Source organism: Nelumbo nucifera, chromosome 7 (genome assembly GCF_055504915.1).
Source record: "Nelumbo nucifera cultivar China Antique chromosome 7, China Antique-T2T, whole genome shotgun sequence".
NCBI lineage: Eukaryota > Viridiplantae > Streptophyta > Magnoliopsida > Proteales > Nelumbonaceae > Nelumbo > Nelumbo nucifera.
Genome location: NC_142655.1, coordinates 569,045 through 586,276, shown reverse-complemented (window position 1 = coordinate 586,276; position 17,232 = coordinate 569,045). Strand labels below are relative to the sequence as shown.

The 17,232-nt window shown below is 41.3% G+C and overlaps 1 pseudogene across 1 annotated transcript; it reads left to right on the top strand.

Annotated features, from left to right (window-relative positions):
• The first annotated feature begins 4,018 nt into the window (after positions 1–4,018).
• Positions 4,019–16,692, top strand: LOC104597711 (putative galacturonosyltransferase 3; annotated as a pseudogene). Its single transcript, XR_016078398.1, has 9 exons — positions 4,019–4,753; positions 5,503–8,316; positions 9,455–9,620; positions 9,739–9,834; positions 9,961–13,569; positions 13,699–13,836; positions 14,452–14,587; positions 14,673–15,007; positions 15,118–16,692. The product of XR_016078398.1 is annotated as a putative galacturonosyltransferase 3 (transcript).
• Positions 16,693–17,232: the final 540 nt, after the last annotated feature.

Here is a 17,232-nt window from a genome sequence, read left to right as displayed (position 1 = left end):
GGTCTTGAACGGCTGTCCTCCAATCGGTGGGGAAGGGCCACCCCGTGCTGCTCTGGACTACGAAGTAGTCCCGCTTCCAAGCTAGAACTTTGCTCGGGAGCTTGTGCATGAGTTTGAAACCCGGGCGGGGGGACAGGTAGTAGGACCGCCTGTGCCCGGGGAGAGCGCCCGAAGCGCTCTTCTTTATGGCCAAAATTGTGCTGAGAATATCTAAATCTATGGAGAGGGAACGATCAAAGAAAAGGGAAATGGATCCCACCACATTCCGTATGGAATTTGGGTGGAGTTGGTCCAGGGTGATGTTAAAGTGTACCAACATATCAACGATCAAAGGGTGAAGAGGAAGTCGGAGCCCAGCTATCAATTGCTCCCTAAAGATCACGATCTCGTCAGGACCGTACTCCCATGGAAAGTTGCCGGTGGGAAGGCTATATGAGTATTCCCTAGGGAGGTTGAACCTCTGTATGAGGTCCTGAAGCCTCTCCGAAGTCATTATAGAAGGGCCGAACTGATCTCGCTCCCGACCTCAGTGGGAGGTGGACGCTAGATGACCCAAAGCCACCCGCACTTTGGATGGCTGAGCAGCAGAAGAGCCACCCCAAGCCGAGGTACCCACCTCGGGCTCGTCGATAAGACTGTCTACACTAGAGGATATAGTGAACTGATGGGAAAAACAATTTGAAAAGAGAAAAGGAGCTCGGGGGGACTCACCAAAGGAACGCAATCGGACTGGGAGAATAGGACAAACTGGAAGACCCGAGCTAAGAGACCTCCGACGCGAGCTCAAACGCTAATGACGAGAGCTTTGTGGCGAAGAAAATGGCCAAGGGTCCCCCTATCTGTAGCCACAACTACGGGTTCCTCGAGGCAAAAATGGTTTAGCGCGCTTTTGACGTCCGTGAAGTCTAAATCGCGTGAGATCCGCGTGTAATCCAGATGCGACTCGAGTCTTTTTTGATCAAACCGGGTGCTAGACCGGTCCAGCTTGACGGAGCGCGCGACAAAGCGGCATGAATACCAACGCCAAATCCACCCGGCGTGTTATGACCTCCCCGCGTTGGGTCATTGCCGCCAGCGTAGGGAGTGGGGGGCAATTGATGGAGGGTGATTTGGCCCGACCTCGCAGCACGGGTACACGTGGGCGTGACCTTGCTCAAACAGTGACTCAGCATGATAGCGCAACGGACGTGACCACAACTCGGAGGGAAAGTCCCACCGAGTTCAGCTCGGCAACTGGGTGGGTAAACTACTCACCGAAAGCCGCCTTACCCGCACCTCCTCCCCGGGGTTAAGGCACTTCGGGGCGTTCCGAGTTCGGGGCGCCCTGACCTCTCTTAAGGCCCGAGCTCCTCCTAATGGACCTCGAGCCACTCCTAGACAGGAATGCACCGATCCATCTCTGGACACCCCGAGGCATAGACACCTCGGGTCAGCCAGCTCGGCATAACTTGTTACAGGCAGCTCGTCACTCAAGAGACATTCCGGCTCAGGGTAATTCGCGGAAGAGTAGTTCGGTATACCACAGGAAGGCTTCCTGCTCGACCGCCATACTCGACAAATCTGTGGACAGCAGACATGTCCCTCGTCAGATAGCGCCGCGCTTGTCACCTTTAAAAAGGTGTCTCGCACCTTACAGGCACGTATCCTGCAACGACTGCCCCACGCGTGCCACCTCAGCCTTGCCTGTAACGGCTATGACAGACTGACAGTGGCAGTTATACCTGCCCTGTCAGAAGCCAGAGGGCCTGAAGCAACGGAATTCTGTTATAAGGGGCTTATTCTCAAGGAACAAGGTATATTCGAATCACCTATGCAATCCGCACTCTTAGCCTTCATTTTCCCTTTGCTATTTGTACAGAATATTGACTTAATCATTAGAGTGTTCCCGCCGGACAAACCCTCGGGAGTTCTTCTTTCCTCTCGTCTCAGGTACCTCTCAAGAGCCACGCGAGTGCCAGGTAGGAATGACCGGATCGCACTACATCAAAATCCATGTGATGTTCGAAGTCCTTCAGAACGTGGGTTCCCATCTTTGAGCCTCTCCACCAACACCGTGCACCCCATCTTCCAATATCGCCTTGTAGACCGTCCCAAGAACTCCAGCACAGAAGCGATGTAATTCTGAAGGTGCAGAAGCACGATGCATTTCTGAAGTACTAGAAAAGAACTCTAGCACAGAGTCACGTCAAGTAGGGGTTGAAGAAAAACCAAGGCACCTGCAAATCCATACCGAAGCCTACAAAACCAGATAAATCGTAAGTAAGAACAGTTTCCATGAACGAAAGGAACGAAAGCTGTAACAACCCATCACCCAAATACCTAAGTATCAGATAAAAGAAAAAATGGAAATATTGAACACAATTGACGAAAAATATAGGGTATGAAATAAATGTGAACAAAAGAACCTGGTTTTCTGCGTTTGAGGGTGATGGCGTGGTGCAGCTTGGATTGTTGAATTGAGCAATAAATCCAGAAACTACAAACTAGTGTGCTTGGCTTTTCTGTTGTGTTCATGAGTTCGATTATTGGGATCTTCACTTTGAGGTCTAAACAAAACCTTCATTTGACCGGTGAAGACGGAGCTTCATCCTAAAACCTTGAGTTAACAGGGACAAAGGAGAAATTCGTGAGAATTGCTCGATGCACAACTCTATAACTACCACCTTATTCCCTGTTCTTTCAATCATAGAAGCCCTAAAACATTTCGAAAAATTTTTAAATAAGAGGAGAGAGAGCGAGAGAGATAGATTCTGTTTTGGAGTTCAGGAGGAAAGATGATTAATAGTTACTTCCGCCGCCTCTCTTCTCAATTTGATTCACAGATTTTAAGAAGGGGCAGTTTGTAATAACATTCTCCTGTGGAGAGCCACTAGGTCATGGGGGACGCATCGGGCCATCATCGGTGAGGTGATTGAAGAGGAGTGGGAGTTGACATGCAACTTTTGCGTTTTGTTTTGAAAATTTAATGAATAATTAGGGCAAAAATCAATGATAAAAGAATAATGTTTGAAACTAAGAAAATTATTTAAGTCATGAGATACATAGAATAGATTGTAAGGTACGTTAACGATAGGCAAGGATTTTTTAGATTATAAAAAAGGGTAAATTATAAAGACTCCGTGTAATTTGTTTTGCAACAAAATATCCCCTGTACTATGATTAGACCTGTTCATGGGCCGGGCCGGGTTTGGATCGGGCTTTTACTCTTCATTAATGGAAATTTGTTAGGTTCGAACCCGAGTTCGGCCCGACCAATGGGCCTACAACTTGGGCCCAAGCCCGGTCCTGATAAAAATCCCGAAGCCCGAGGACTCACCGCCAATGATTGTGTTCGTTGGAGCTGAGTTCGCGGTGACTGTGAGCTACGACCTGCGATTTTAACAGTGATCAGTTCGCGTTTGAGCAAGAGAGAGAGAACTCACCGCCGCCGCCTCGCCGTCACCGGTGTATGAGATTTGAGAAGAGGAACGAGAGAGATAAAGAAAGAGAGAGGAGAGAGAGAGAGAGAGAGGGAAGGAGAGGACTCACCGCCAGAGTTGTTGTGCCGGCGAACGTTCGCCGCTTCGCCGGTTGTGTGGCTGCCTGAGAGTGTGAAGACTGAGAACTGTGGAGGATGTGGAGACGAAAGGTTCAGCTAGAAAAAGAGGTGAAAGAGCCAAAGAGTTGAAAGAAAGAGGGATATTCGACTAGGGTTTTTAACTTTAATTATATGTCGGGCCGGGCCAGGCTATTTTGGCAAATCCCGAGCCCGGCTTGAATTTATTGTGGGCCAGGCTTTTTGGCCCGAGGTTAAACCCATGGGCCCATTTACATGTTCAAGCCCGTCCGGGAGCCTGGCCGGCCCGTCAGGCCACCTGGCCCATGAAGAGGTCTAACTATGACCATGAGACAACCCCCTTGAACGTTAAGTCAAATGATGGAATGCATTAAATTATCAAAATATCCCATTAAACTTTTTCTTTTTTTTTTTGTCTTTTTTCTCTTAAAACCTATTATTTTCCCTTTTTTCTCTTCTTTTTCTTTCCCTCACCATCCTCTCTCAACTCTCGGAAATGAAACTACCGGAGGAAACCCATTTCTCATCTTTCTTTTTCTTCTCTTCTCTTTCTTCAATCTCTAGCTATCGTCGATAATGCCGCAATCATGAAAAACTGCAATGCTTGATAGCCCAATAATAGATGTTTGCCCATATCATCGAGAAGATCGCCCAACTTCAAGCTATTAGAAAGCTTAGCCTTTAGGGCAACGTTATCACAGGGGCGAAAGGTACTGTATCTAGGATCTGCTCCATTGCCTGGATTTCAGGGATCTTATCCTTGAGCCGAGTTTCAATTCCCATCCGTGCGCGCTTTCATCCCAAAAATCAGTTGCAGCTTGTGCAAGTCCTCGCTTGAGAATGATTCCTCCACAGAACGATTATGCAAGTCCTCGTTTGACAATAAGTCATCGTACTGTCAAAACCCCCCTGTACAATGCGTTCACGGAACCCGCTGCTAGCAACGAGAGAGCGAGCACTCCTCTGAAGACCTGAGGCTTGCAGTAGCCTGTACCACCGAAACAGGGATCGGATAATTCTTCAATTTTACATTCAATTCTTTCAATCTATCTGTTCCCTTTATGCTTTCTCTTTGTCTTTTATTTTTTTCCTTTTTGCTTCTCTTTATTTTGTTTGTTGCAGGTTGAACTAAAGCCAATGGCTGCCGGTAATTCCTCCTCCATAAGAAAATCTTCGTCATCTCACAAGAAGAAGCACGTTAAGCCTTCCTCTGATGTCTTCTATTGCTCTCTTTCTTTCTGTCTTCCATAATTTTGTTTTCTTTTAGGGCTTTTCTAATTTAATTTTACGATTCTAGATTCGGGATTGGTTTTTTCTTTCGTTATGTGTGCTGTCTACTTGTTAAAATATTTGTTCATTTGCCCGTATTTAGCTTCTGAAGTATGAATTGAGTCTGAGATTCTGATATGGGTTATCTGTTATTTGATGTCCATCCTCGCTTTCGACATATCTCTCATATATCAATTGTTTAGGTCCAAAAGAGGAGTAGGAGTAGAAAGAGAGATAAGGCTAAAAAGCTTCATGTCGTAAGGAACGGAAGGGAAACATCAGAACGTTGGGGAAGATGAACTATATTTTTATTGTCTAGTTATTGTAAGGGTAGTATGAAAATTAAAAAATATTGTAACAGTCTTTTTTGACGAAAGACTAACGAAAAATGAAGTTTTTGTCTCATGGTCATAGTACATTTGTGCAAAACAAAGTACACGGTCTCTTTGTCACAGACCCCAGTACAGGGGTCTTTGTAATTTATCCTATAAAAAAAATTAAAAAATTTTAAATAAATTTTCAAACAATAAGGGTAAATTTCTTAAATTACCCTTATAGTTTAATTGATTAAATTTATCTTTAATGTTTGAAAATTGACTAATTATTCTTTAATTGTCTATCCCTTTAATGTTTGAAAATTGACTAACGCTACCTTTATTGTTTAATTATCTATCCAGAAATCGTTAAGCATGGGTGGAAAAAGTCAAATGTCCATTTTGCCCTACTAATTGATTTTCAGAGGGAAGGTATCCTCTCTAGCTACTCTTCACTCTTCCACTACTAAAGGTCATCGACCATAGAAGCCGAGGACTCGCAGCGGCCAAAATTGTCGTCGGTGACGGAAAGCTCCTCTTCACTCTTGCACTAAAGGACGTCGTCGACAAAAATCGATAACTCGCAACGGCCAAAATCGCCATCGGCGACGGAAAGCTCCTCTTCACTCTCGCGCTAAAGATCATCGACGACATAAATCTAGGACTCGTAGCGGCCAAAATCTCCGTTGGCGACGAAAAGCTCCTCTTCACTTTCGCGCTAAACACGTCGTCAGCAAAAATCAAGGACTCATAGTGGACAAAATCGTCGTCAGTGACAGAAAGCCTCCTCCTCATTCTCGCACTAAAAGTCGTCAGTGACGAAAAGAGGGAGACAGAGAGAATGAGGGATCTCTGCAACAAAACCAAACTTATCTTGAACTGCATCAGACCCTGCAACCCATGGCGTGAACGAACCCTTCCTGTGGGAATTCGGTTTCTGCGTTCGCCATGTCTGTGAATAACTATGGCGCTCTAGCTGAACCTAATTGCATGTGGGAATTTGGTTGCCGTCATTCCATTCTCATCGGTAAATAAATCAAAAGCTCCAAGCAAGTAAACAATTATCTAGAAATCTCTTCCCATAATGGACCTTTGAGAGTGGAATCATAGAAAGCAACATCCGTTTTCAGATTATATCTTCAAAAACACCAATGTTTCTTGAGGAGACATTTGGTGGATAACCAAATAGGGGTGATGAGATGTTTTGTTTGCAATGGAACAAGGGATTATCCATTGGGTGATAGGAAACCGAAAGGGATTGGAGGAAAATGAATGGGGATATAAAACGGTGGCGAAGATGGTAAGATTTACATCAAAATCGGGTGGAAAATAGGATTTACATTAGAAACTAGGGAAAGAGATTACCCTTCTGCAAGAAGCCCAGGCAACCGTAGCCAATCCTCAGCGTGTGTGAAGAGGTTTCATTGCTGGAGGGATAGTTGTTCAGGTAAAAGAAAAAGAGAGGGATTGTTGGTCCATGACAACTTGGCATGTGATTGTGCAAACCTTGTTTTTGACGACCGAGTTCCCATTTATCAAAACAAAGAAGATTGCTGGAACAAGGTTTGCAACATCATGAAAGGACCCTACGGACCAAAATTATACTCTCTATAGGAATCAATGCTTCAACCATTCTCAAAGTAAAATCCTGTCATTCTCCCTTTGTAAAGCTCTCTACAACTGATCTTCTAATAACCTTTTCCTATGTTTCATCTCATTTTTCTTTATTACTGACTTCAATTTTGTGTTTTGACAAGAATCTCATGCGATCTCAACAAGTCAAAAATCATTGAGAACAGTGGAATTTTTGCGTAATTTTCAATGATTTTCTTTGAAAACCTAAATGTACTTTTCTGTTCTTGTTAGTGTTGTTTATTTGCTGACTGAAACTTGAAAAACTAAGGAGTTTTGTGCTAAATCTGGTGGATTACATGAAACATGGACGAAGGATTTGGGTGATTTTGAGCAACATTTCTAATGTAGAAGCAATTGCAAAAGGATAAATAAACTGATCCGAGTGGAAATTTATCAATGATGGTTGATTTGATTCCCATCAAACATCTATGAGCTTTTTTTTTACCGGATTCTGTTCATTAGATAAGAAGGGGGGAGGGAGAGGAAAGGTAAAATTGAATTTACCCATCTTATATATATATTAAAGCGAAAGGATACTTTCCCATTCGCAAAACAGAATCTTACTGTTCAACACTGTTGTTTGCTTTATTTATTAAGTGCAGTTTGCATGAATAACCACTTGTCTCTCCCTCTATTTTGCATGTACGACGCGTGTTTACATTTTTCTCATATTTCCTGAACTTTTTGCCAGGTCTCCCCATCCTCTTACCACTTCGTCTCACTACTCCTCTCTCTCTCTCTCTCTCTCTCTTCCTTCGACACATTTCTTTCCATGTCTATCTCCCCGCTCTCTCTCTCTCTCTCCACTTCCTGGACTTCCATCGCTTCTTCTTCAAGGTTTCTCCTCCTGCTTGCCATTGAGACTATATACACCACACGCGTGCCATCAAAACTACAGGTTCCTCAAGAGAGCTACGGTGCGATGAATGTTCAGGATTTGAACTGCTTCAGCGGAGGAGATAAGAAGAAAACTTTCTTAGGACTGTTGGATGCATAGGGTTCAATTCCAAGAGCTACGGTGCCATGAACGGATTTGCCAGAAGTCTAAATCTCGTCTCTTTCTTCGTCTACCTCCCCTCTCTCTCTCTCTCTCTCCACTTCCTCTGAAAAACCGGGGACTTCCATCGCTTCTTCTTCAAGGTTTCTCTTCCTGCTTGCCATTGAGACTATACACCACACGCGTGCCATCAAAACTACAGGTTCCTCAAGAGAGCTACGGTGCCATGAATGTTCAGGATTTGAACTGCTTCAGCGGAGGAGATGCAGAAGAAAACTTTCTTAGGACTGTTGGGATGCATAGGGTTCAATTCCAAGAGCTACGGTGCCATGAACGGATTTGCCAGAAGTCTAAATCTCGTCTCTTTCTTCGTCTACAGTTTCCCAAAGTAGTTCTTCGCCTGCAGCATCACCCTCTTTAAAACATTGGTCAGGCATCAGTCAGCATTGCTTTGTTCCCCCAGCTGCAGCCATCTATTTCAAACCATGATCTTAGCCGAAGCTCCCCTGTTCTCTTGATCGGATCAGGCCAAAATCCCATATCAGGTAAGTTCTAACTTACTCTGCAACTTTTTTTTTTTCTTTCTTTAAATTTCATTTTCGTTTTCTTCTCTCTAATGTTGCATCCGGTTGTCAACCAACAGAGGCGGCAATGAGGTTCTGGGAAACCATCCTCTGTAATTGATTTTGGAGTCGGTAATTAGGAGTAGCGAACGTGTTGGCAGTAATTAAAAGAGGAAAATCAATAGTTTCCATGATTATTTATTTTTCTTTTTTTCTTCACTTGATTTTACTATTAAAAGGGCCGTTGATCTCATCGTGTTTTATCCTGTTTCCTTTTTCTTGAACGAGTTGCAGATCCTATTGCATTTCTTGCTTAATTGTTTCCTATCAGTAGTTATAATATCTGTGGTGTTTAGAAATTTATTCGACTGTAAGATTTGCTTCGTTCACTCAGTTGATGATCAGAATCATATTTCTTTAGTTGTTTCGGCCTGTTGAATGGATGCGTTTGTACTTATCCGATTGATTTAACTTCACTGGACTGGGATTAGAGATTTCCAAATCGGTAGATTACTTTGTCGACCAAGGAAGACTACAGATGACGTTCTCAATGTTTAGGGAATTGATCCTCATAGCTAAATAAGAAATGACAAAAATGACAAAAAAATAATAAAAAATACAATAATTAACAGTGTAAATTACAATCTCATTGAAAAATATATATATATTTTTTTCATGAAAAACAAGTGGCAATACCTTTCATTGCATGAAAAACAATTGTCAATACTCTTTCTCTCTCTTCGGAGGATAGAAATAACAGTGAGAGGGTTGGATATTTTTTATTCATCTTCTCTGCCATGAGCTGCGAAACAAACCCAGAACCCCCTCCTCTGCTCTGTTCCAGCGGTCTATGACGGAACTGAGTCCTTCATCAGCACTCTCAAAAAAATGAGGGCTTTCTTCATTGCCTTTTTTGATTGAGCTTTCATGAATTGCTGGCTTTTCCACTCCCAAGTGACTCCATTCCATTATTTTCACTCACGCATGGGGTTTACCTTCTCAAACATTCTTCATTACTGGTTTTTAATTTTTAGGATTTAGTTAAGCGATATTTTTTTCTCTGTTATAAAAATTTTGGAGCTTAAAACTTTGATTTTCTTGGTTTCATGCTTCGTTTAAGAGGGATAGAAGAACACTGGAAGAGCCCCTTGTTGTGATAAGCAAGGACTGGAGAAAGGGACATTCTCGATGAACGAATGGCTATTGGAATCGAGATGCGCGGGCCCCCTCGCCGCTGTTCCTCGAGTCGGTGAGAAGGTCTTCTACCTCCCAGACACATCAAGCAGGTTCTGTTTTTTCCTGTATCTCTTTCACTGTTTCATTCCTGTGATCTGAGTATTCAGTGCTGTACAATAATCATTTGTTTTCTCTTCAGTTTGTGTTGACTATCTAAATTCTTTGTAGGTTAAGGCCTTCTCAAAGCTTGATAATGATCTGAAAATGCCCATCTACCATATACCTTCCAACATTCTGTGCACAGTTGTAAATGTTGAGTTAAAGGTCTGTTTCACTGTCAGTCTGTCTGTGTATCTTTCTCTCTCTGCTCCCCACCTTCAGTTCAGGTGGGAGGTGATCGTTATTTCGTTTTCTAACAACGTTCTTGGCTGGTTTTTTCTTGGTTTGCAGGCGGAAAAGGAAACAGATGAGGTGTTCGCTCAAATAACACTGCTTCCAGAAACGAAGGTTGCCTACTGACTTGCTGAAATTGGAGAATAGTTTATATACCCACTTGTTTGATTGCAATTGATATACTTTTCTGGGTCTTAGATACGACTAACGTTTGGATTTTTGCATCAGAATGACAATAACCTGCGGCATGGACTGCTTGAATCTCTCCCTCGGAGTCCTCAGAGGCCTAAAGTTTTTCCAGTATTATATCTTTCCCATGTCATAGTTGAACCAAGCAGATATGGGAAAGATATTTTCTCTCTCTTGTTTTCTGAATAAACCAAGCAGAGCCTAAGGATGTGAATCAGGATGCTCTGGTTCAGTGGTTAAGGCCACCACCATCTCTTTTGAGAAGAGAGAGAGAAGGAAGTTAAAGATACAACTGAACTGCTTTGTCATCACCAGTCACACAGCTTTAAATTTTAATCCTTTATCTTTCCCCTACTAGGCCAGTTCCCACATCCTAACTTTCTTGGTAAGCATTGTCAGTCATTACCTTATCTCATATATATCTTTCACATCACCCTTGCAACTAGGTGGAAGCTGGTTCTAAATTCTAGTGATATTGTTTATAGTGGGTGAGGGTGACCAGCACATATCTTGAATTTTCTTAGTTAATCACACACATGATAAAAAAAAAAGAAACAAAGAAAATTTTATCTTGCTTCAATAGTTGAAGCTTGAAATACATACTCACACGTCTCTTTGCTTCTCTAAATTGTCATCTTTATCCTGTGAAAATTTTTCAGAACTTTATTCAATTGCCTGAATCTCTCTCTCTCTCTCTCTCTCTCAAAAGGCAGCCAGCTATACAACCCCCTAGAGTGGACAGTTTTTGTTTCCTGTCTACTAGACAGGAAAAGATCGAGTACTCTTGTTGGCTTGCTTCATAGCTGCCGCTTTGGATGGTTTTATGTCCTGTAGCTTCTCCCTCTCTAAAGTGGGGTTGAAGCAATCAACGCTTTTCCCTCTCTTTCTCTAATGGGTTGCAGGTAGGGGTGTCCATGAAAAACCGAAAAATCGAAAAACCGAACCGAACCAAGAAAACCAAACTGCAAAATGTGGTTAACCGAACTGGTCGGTTCGGAATTTTTGAAAAACCGAAGGACCAGTTCGGTTTTCGGTTAACCTATAAAAAAACAAATGGTTAACCGAACCGACTAGCATATATATATTTATATGTATATTTTATATATATTTTTAATCAAGGGCAGAGTCAGGATTATACATGTAACACTGTGTTTGCTGAAAGGTTGTAGCTGAAGTAGTAGAAGAGAGGTGAAGGCAAACAAGTGCTGAGAATGTCGAACTGAGTAACCCAGTCGACAATACTATTATTTATAGTAGATTACAATACAGTGTTACATGAAATGTCTGGAATGCCCTTGATTAGTGATGGGACACCCAGACTGCTTAAAACACTAAACAGACTTAGGCCCAATAACAAAGGCCCAGTACCTAACAGCTTAAAACCCAATACTAACTAACATGTACACTTATCAGTCGAACCAACAATACATAAAATCAGTCAACTTAGCACTCCCCCTCAAGCTAAGCATGGATGTCAGTCATGTTTAGCTTGCCAAGAAGGTTCAAGAATTTTGTTGCAGCCAACCCTTTAGTTAGCACATCTGCAATCTGCATCTCGGATGGAGTATAAGGAATGTAGAGTTCTCTCGAGACCATTCTCTCTCTAACAAAATGTCGATCAATCTCAATATGTTTTGTCCTGTCATGTTGCACTGGGTTATTTGCAATGTTGATGGCAGCCTTGTTGTCACAGTACAGCCTGAGAGGACCCTCAGTTTTTATGCCAAGTTCACCAAGAAGGGTCTTAAGCCACAGAAGTTCAGTAACACCATGAGCCATAGCTCGATATTCAGCCTCCACACTTGATCTAGCAACTAAATTCTGCTTCTTACTCCACCATGTAACCAGGTTCCCTCCAACAAATGTACAATATCCTGAAGTTGATTTTCTGTCCCCAATAGAATCGACCCAATCTGCATCAGTATAAGTTTCAATTTCAATTTTATTGTGTTTTCTGAATAGAATTCCCTTTCATGGGCAAGTCTTCAAGTACTTAAGAATCCTTTCAACTACTCTCATATGAGGGTTCTTTGGAGAGTGCATGAGCTGATTGACAACATGCACAACATAGGCAATATCTGGTCGGGTGAGAGATAGATATATCAGCTTCCCTACCAATTTTTGGTATCTCTCTTTATCACAGTAGTCCTCCCCTACTGATTCTTGTAGACCATGGTTCTGTTCTATTGGAGTATATGCTGGTCTACACCCTATCATGCCTGTCTCTTCTAGGAGGTCAAGTACATACTTCCGTTGACATATATAGATCCCCTCTCTTGACCTAGCAATTTCAATCCCAAGAAAGTATCTCAAATGGCCCAAGTCTTTGATCTCAAATTCAGAAGCTAAAAACTCCTTTAGTCTTTTGATCTCTTCCAGGTCATTCCCAGTAATCACCATATCATCCACATAAACAATGAGTGCTGTAAGTTTGCTATCCTGTCTTCTTATGAACAAGGTATGGTCTGTACAACTCTGAGTGTACCCCACTTTCTTCATGGCCCCACAAAGCCTCTCAAACCATGCACGAGGAGACTACTTTAGGCCATATAATGCTTTCCTTAGTTTACACACCTTTCTATCAAAGTCATAGCCTGGTGGAGGGTCCATAAATACCTCTTTATGAAGATCACCATTTAGGAAGGCATTCATCACATCCAACTGATGGAGTTCCCATGAAAAATTTGCTGCTAATGACAATAAAACCCGAATTGTGTTGAGCTTCGCTACTGGAGCAAATGTTTCTTTGTAGTCAATCCCTTTTTTTTGAGTAAACCCCTTTGCCACAAGTCGGGCCTTGTACCTTTCAATGGACTCGTCCTCCCTATGTTTTACAGTGAACACCCACTTGCACCCGGCAGTGCTTTTCCCTTCTGGCAGATCCACTAATTCTCTGCTGCTGCTGTTCTTGTTCTTGTTCTTGTTCTTGTTCTTGTTCTTGTTCTTGTTCTTGTGGGTTCTAGTTCCAAAAACCTGGAACCGACCCCTACAGGGTAGGTTCCAGGATCTACCTTGGAACCGAACCGACTCGACCCATGCTCACCCCTATGGATTAATATACACGTATTATGGAGCTTGGCAAAACAGAACCTTTAACTGTGGATGGAATTTGAGTGCCTACTGGAAAGAAAATGTAAATGAAGTGCTATTGCCATCTGTCAAATTTGGAATTTATCAGTGATTGCTTCTTAGCTGACTCCATATAGTTGGGATAAGGCTTGGATGATGATGGATGATCAGTGTTTCCTTATGAAGTGTGTAACTATTAGCATCAAAGAAACGATCACCAGGGTTTGAAATGGTTTCAAATATTGTATTTATACGAAAAGTATTGAATTATCACCACTCTTGTTCATGTGACATCTTTTATTTGGTGCACTTATCTCAATCTCTTCATCTAATTTGGCTAAGCAGGTACAGGATTACAAAAAAATATATGCTTCAGCTGGTCAAGTTGACAACAATCCAGATGAAGAGGTATCCAATAAAATCTGTTCTCTTCATTATTTTCAAATTCAGTAATGATGGAGGGATAACGAATTAAATTTATTTTCCTTGCTAAATCCATATTAATAATAGAACACTAATCCATTTAACTTTGTGCAGGACATTAAAATAATTGCAACGTATAGTGATGCTTCCGGCAACATTCAAATTAACCCTGTCAGATCTAAATACCTGTTTGCTTCCTGGGTGTGGGAGAACCCTGCTGATAAAAAGCACAATGATTTTAATGTTGTGCAGGTATTTCTCATCTCTCATCAAGCATGAGAATAAGAGATAGACAAAATGCTCATTCATGTCAATTCCTATTAGTTTAAGAATACAGGAAGCCATATGGATACAGAACTTATAACCTATTATTAACTATAGTATCGTTTTCATCTGTATTGGCAAAAGTTTTGCCAGTCAGGTTATTTAGAGAAGTATAAATAAACAAGAGACCTTCCGTGTGGCAGCGTTTTTAGGGTTACAAATGTGCCTCACATGTACTTGTTGAATTCTGCTATTCATGGGGCAACTTTCAACCAAGAAGCTTTTGCCAGTTTCCAAATGTCCAAAATAAGCCTTTTGTTGTAGGCATTTCTTAGAATTTAAAAATGATAACTCTGGAAAGATAATGTTACTTTGGGAAGCTCCAGTACAGAAGTGAATGCTTGACAAGTCCACCGGTCTCCTTTCTATGGACTCTCTGGAATGGTCATGTCATCCTTATATACATTAAATAGGTCATACCAATTAAAATATAATAGGTTGTAATGTCCAGAATATATGTCTAAAATTTTGATTTGACTACCTTTTCCTTCTGTATTAATAACACTGCTATTTGTTTCCATCTTACTGCTTTCTTCAAGCAAGAGAAGATTCATTTCAACATGTGATGAGTGGAATGGATGATAGAAGTGAGCTTTCTACTGATGAACATCAATTCAAGGATGGAGGTATGCAGTATCAACCAACCATCACAATGAACCCAATAAAGCTCCAGCGACAGGTGAACTGTCAAATTCTTCTAATCTCAAATTCTAAATATCTTTAGGACAATGGATTCAGGGTGGTCATGTTTTTTAGTTTTGCAGAAACTGCGACGGGCAAGGAGGGAACTTCGAACTACAGAGCTCATCCACCAGAACAAAGAGTCTGAAAAGCAAATGCAAGCAGCAGCAATTGAACAATCCAAACAGCTCAACACTACAGTCAAGGGAAGGTACAGTATATGGAGGAGAGAATACGAAAGTCCAAATTCTAACTCCACCTTGAAGCTTATGAGGGATCAGATCATAATGGAAAAAGCATATGCAAGCATTGCTTTGTCCAAGAAAGATCATGGTCTCTATGAATCCTTGATGAAACACATCAAAGACAATTAACGTGCTATTGGAGAAGCAAATTCTGATGCTGAGTTACATCCGAGGTATCTCCAATTAGACCTTGAAAAGGTTATCACATAGCAGTTAACACTTAAAGTTTCTTGGTGTTCATGCTCCCTCTCTCTCTCTCTCTCTCTCTCTCTCATATGTTCAGTGCACTTGATCGAGCAAAAGACCAGTTATACAATTGTGTTGTAGTAGGAAGGAAGTTAAGGGCCATGCTTCAATCAACTGAGGAGAGTATCAATGCACTGAAGAAGAAAAGTGCCTTCTTGATCCAACTAGCTGCAAAGATTGTACCTAAACCATTGCATTGCCTCCCATTGCAGCTCACAACAGACTATTTCATGCAGAATCACAGAAATAAAGAAATCGTTAACATAGAAAAACTGGAAAATCCTTCTCTATACCATTATGCCATATTCTCTGATAATGTGCTTGCCACTTCTGTAGTTGTCAATTCTACCTTTCTGCATGCAAAAGAAGAGAAACATGTTTTCCATATAGTCACAGATAGACTGAACTTTGCAGCCATGAAGATGTGGTTCCTTGTCAACTCTCCTGCAGGTGCTACAATCCAAGTTGAGAACATTGATGATTTTAAGTGGCTAAATTCTTCTTACCGTTCGGTTCTTCGCCAACTTGAATCTGCACGAATCAAGGAATATTATTTCAAGGCAAAGCATCCATCTTCCCTTTCTGATGGATCTGACAATCTCAAGTACAGGAATCCTAAATACTTGTCTATGCTGTACCGTCTAAGGTTTTACCGTCCTGAAGTTTACCCAAAACTGGAGAAGATTTTGTTTTTGGATGATGATATTGTAGTTCGGAAGGATTTGACACCTCTTTGGTCTGTCGACCTGCATGGAATGGTTAATGGTGCAGTGGAGACCTGTAAAGAGAGCTTTCATCGGTTTGACAAGTATCTAAACTTCTCTAACCCAAAAATATCTGAGAATTTTGATCCAAATGCTTGTGGGTGGGCATTTGGAATGAACATCTTCGACTTGAAGGAGTGGAAGAAGCGAGATACTACTGGGATATACCACCATTGGCAAGACATGGTAAGAAATTATGCAAGTGCCCATTTGATCTACCTACAGTCTTTTTACTAGCATGCATTGCTGATCTAACATTTTTAATACAACATTAGACGAACTTGAGGAGAAGCATTTTCCTTTTCGAGTCCTGAAATTTTCTTGGGCAATGTAAATGCTCAACTCTGCTTTTCCCTTTTTTTTTTTTCCTTCCAATATCAACCAGACCTTAAAAAATTCATTGATTAAAAAAGAAAAAAACTGAAAATATACCATTTCTGAGCTGTTGGGTCAAATCTCACTGGCATGTGTTTCTTCCACGTGAAGCCACGCAGGGTTTTTTATATTTACCCCGTCCAAGTGTACGACTTTGATTTAATAACTAGACGGGTAGAATTCATAGAAGTAATAGCTGGCTCAGCATATTTTTGAAAATTTAATTACCATAGAAGAGCATATTTAATTATGTGCAGTAGAGGTGGCTTATTCCACAAAACTTGTTGGTTCACAAGATAAATAGCATGTTTGATGACTTTGTTTGTAAGATGGTTCCATTATGATACATATAAAATTTATATTTCTTTTAGCAATTATATGTCTAATAACTTTGTAAGATCATTTCTGTACTCGTGCATATAAAATTTGTATTTCTTCTCTTTGTTATGTAATATATATTTTTCTTAGATTAATTGGTTTGTTACATTAGAGACCCGGATTCGGATCCCACAACTACAACTTCTATTGTTCTTTTTTTATTCTCCCACTTACTCGGTATTACTCGCCCGTGCTGAGCACGGGCGCCCCTCGCTAGTTTATTAAATTATAGCGATACTTTAAGCATTTAATTGGTGGAGTTAACAATAAAAACTACAAATAATTCAGGGAATCAGGGTATTTTAAATAATTAATTTAATTTTTTTCAATCCAAAAATACACGTGGTTTGGTAAGATCCCGGGCTGGTTGTAGCAGATACTTTGCATCAAATTGTGTTTGCACCAGGTTGGGGTGGGATCATACCTCCCAGATTTGTGATAAATTGATGGGGCGCTGTTCCCATGTGCAGCGGGATTCTACTTTCATTCATGGTGTATACATAGTTTTTAGTTGCAAGGAATCCTATCGTCATGGGTTTAAGCGATGGGCTTCCATGGAGAAAAAAAAAAGATTTAATTTGTTTTGCCCTTGAAAAATAACTAAGGCCCCCTTTGGTTTGCAGGAAGAGGGATTT